The following is a 3,807-nucleotide window of genomic DNA, read 5'->3' on the forward strand; positions in this document are numbered from 1 at the left end:
TTTTTTGATAACTGGCACCATCCGCTTTCTTCACCACATTTGCTTATGCACTCATTTTGTCTTCAGCAATCATGCAGGGAGGGTGAGCATCACAGGTTGCAAGGTTGTTAGAACAAAGTGTTCGTGCATTGAGGCAGGGCTTGAGCAGAGGCCCAAAGTCCATTCACTAACTCAGTGTATTGCGATATAAGTATATGTGCATAGGCCAATACCTCTATTTTTATGAATTAATGTATTTACATATGTACACACCTATGCTTATATCTCTATCTATAGCTTTACTTCCTAGATCTTTCCTGTTTCCTTTTACCTTCCTCTGGCCCCATCATCAGGCTTGCCCTTCTTCTGCTTCTTAGTAATTCCTCTTAGCTAGATTGCTGTTGCTCAAACACCCCCAGGATCTCTACATCCTCTTCGTTGTTGATTTTAATTCCCTAGTTGTTCCCTTGTCTATGGAGTTGTTAGCTCACTGCTCCCTTCCGCCAGCTCCCCCCTCCACCCCCATGTCCCTCTGGATCTGTCGGTCCCATTGCTTTCTCTTCGAGCTTCATTCCCTTGCTTATCTTATAGAGGTAGGCAAACCAACAATAACATAGACCAAACAAAAAGAAAACAAAGGATTGAAAAAAAAATAAAAAGAGAAAAAAACATACATAATTCCAGGTCTGTCCGCTGACCTTTATGACTATCTCCCCCACTGGTCATGGGGGAATTCCAGGAGCTGCCCCTCCTAGCCTGAAGTCTATTTTGGGACTCTTTAGGGGCTTTGTGGCTTTGCTTTGCTCCCGTTGCTAATCTGTTATGCTCCCTCCTTGGTTCGCTCTACTGTGGGGGGTGCAGACCAGACTAACTCTCCACTGTGTGTCCCCAGTATTGCCCTCTGTCGAGGTATTAGTGAGGGGACATCATGTCTCCAGTTGTCAGCTCTACAGTCTACTCTGTGCCTTAGCAGCTCCATGCAGGGACATTGTCCTCCAGGATTGGTGTGCTGATATAGCGTCTAGACCCTCATTCTCTCTTTTCCTTTCTTGGCTTGCTTTCGTGTGGGCATGGTATGCTAGCCCCTCTCCCCAACCTGTAAGTTTAGTGTTGTCCTCTGGAGCACATATTTCTAGGGAGGGTGTCAGTTTGGCTCTGATTGGGGGCAGCCCTATAACCCACGCTTCTCATGAGTTGTTCCGTGGTTACGTTGCCCTCAAGGTTTGGTGTGCCATGGTGGGGTCTGCATGCTCATTCCCAATTCTGTGGAGACATAACCAATACTCTCCCCTTGGGTGGGTTAGTGCCCTAGTCCCCCAGTGACATCATCTCCCCCCCGCTTTTTTCTCCCTCTACCTTCCCTTCTTTCCCTTTCTTTGTGTTGGAATAACATATACATCCTTGGGTTTGGTCTGTCCCCCACCCAACTGCCTGTATCTGAACCTATATAGTGTGAGATAAGTGGTTTTTCTTCTATACCTACTTTGCTGATTATACTTACCTTAGAGGAATCATGTTGTACGTGTCCTTTTGTGATTGACTAACTTCGCTTAGCATATTTTCCTCCAACTCTTCCCATGAGATGATGTACATCATGTGATCGTCAGTGCATTTCAGTGATGTGTGGTACTCCATTATGTGTATGTGCCAGAGTTTTCTAATCCACTCATCTATTGATGGAAATTTAGGTTGTTTCCAATTATTTGCAATTGTGAATTGCGCTGCAATAAACACAGGGGTGCAGGCGACTGGCCATGGTCTATTTCTCACCTCATCTGGGTATATGCCTAGTAGAGGGATAGCTGGGTCATAGGGTAACTCAATTTTCATTTGCTTTAAATATCACCAAATAGCTTTCCACAGAGGCTGTATCTGTCTACATGACCACCAGCAGTGGGGGTGGTGGGGTGGTGGAGGTGGGGTGGGGAGTTCCTATCTTGCCACATCCCCTCCTACATTTGTTGCTCTCTAATATTCTGATTTGGGATATCCTCAAGGGTGTTAGGTGGCATCTCATGATTTTTAAATTTGCATTTCTCTGGTGGCTAATGATAGGGAGAATTTTCTTATGTGTTTATTAGGCATTTGGGTCTCCTCCCTACTGAAACTTCTGTTCAGGACTTTTGCCCACTTCCTCAGGGGTTTAACTGTTTTCCTCTTTTTCCAGGCTAGGAAGGTATTATACATTTTAGTAATAATCCCTTTGTCTGTTGTGTTATTGCTAAAAATCCTCTCCCAGTTTGTGGGTTCTCTTGTTACTCTCATGGTGAAGTCTTTCAATGCACACAGGTGTTTTATCCTTAGTATATCCCACTTGTCGATTTCATGTTCACTTGTGTGCGTGCCCTTCCCTATTTCAGTTAGCCTATGTGTTCCTTGAGCCGAGGTTCTTAGATTTGTCCTGATTCCTTCATTGATGGTCCTGATAGTTTTGGGTTTTACTTCTAGGTCTGTGATCCACCTGGAGTTTGTTCTTGTGCATGGTATGAGGTAAGTATCTTGTTTTATTTTTCTACAGGAGGATATCCATTGTTTCCAGCACCACTTGTTAAAGAGAGCAACCGCCTCCCACTTAGGTGTTACAGTCTGATAAAGCGAGTCCTTTGACTTTGTCCTTCTTGAGGAGTTCTCTGCTGATTCTGGATTTCTTCCATCTCCATATGAAATTGGTGGTCAGTTTTTCCAATTCCTTGAAGAAGGTTGTTAGTATTTGAATCAGGATAGGTTAAAATTATATAGTACTTTGGGTAAGATTGACATCTTTACTATATTGAGTCTGCTGATCCAGAGCATGGGATATTCTTCTATTTGTAGAAGTTGATTTTGGTTTCCTGCAGTTGGATCCTTGTTCTCAGCTATTGTGATGGGTACTGCCTTCTTGATATCCTCTTCCATGGTCTTGTCTGATGTATATAGCAAACCAATCGACTTCTGTTTGTTGATCTTATATCCTGACACTCTTCCAAGTTCCTCTATAACTGCCAGTACTCCTGTTGTGGAACTTTTGGGAATCATGTCTGCAAAAAGCGATAGTTTCACCTTCTCCTCGCCCAGGTGGATGCCTTTAATGTGTTTCTGCTGCCTTATGTTGTTAACTGAGACCTCCAGTACGATGTTGAATAGAAGTGGGGACAAGGGGCATCCTTGTTTGGTCCTCTTTTTCTTTGGGATTGATTTCATCTTTTCTCCAATGACTATGATGTTGGCTGTTGATTTTACGTAGATAGCTTGTATTAATTTGAGGAGTTTTCCTTCCATTCCTATCTTCTTGAGTGTCTTAATTAGGAATGGGTGTTGGATGTTGTCAAATACTTTTTTCTGTGTCTTTAAATATTAACGTGCGATTCCTATATCTTTTATTATCAATGGGTTGAATAACATTGATGAATTTTCAGATGTTAAAACCATCCCTGCATCCCTGGAATGAATTCCATCTGATCATGATAGATGTTATGTTTTATATACTTTTGTATTCTATTGGCCAATATTTTGTTAAGGATTTTCGCATCTATGTTCATTAGAGATATTGGTCTGTAGTTGTCTGTTCTGGTGAGATCCTTGCCCTGTTTGGGTATCAAAGTTATTCTGGCTTTGTAGAATGAGTTTGGGAGCTTGCCAACCTTTTCTATGATCTGGAAAAATTTGTAGAGGATCAGTGTCAGCTCTTCCTTGAATGCTTGGTAGAATTCTTCTGTGAAGACTTCTGGTCTGAGAGCTATTTCATTGGTAATTTCATGATAACTGTATCCATTTCTTCTTTTGCTAAAGGTCTGCTGAGGTTCTTGACCTCTATCTGTGATAATCTAGGGAGGGATTGTTTTTCCAAGT

Source organism: Echinops telfairi, unplaced genomic scaffold (assembly GCF_000313985.2).
Source record: "Echinops telfairi isolate 266 unplaced genomic scaffold, ASM31398v2 ScPeMD7_1;HRSCAF=3_1, whole genome shotgun sequence".
In the NCBI taxonomy this organism is placed as follows: domain Eukaryota; kingdom Metazoa; phylum Chordata; class Mammalia; order Afrosoricida; family Tenrecidae; genus Echinops; species Echinops telfairi.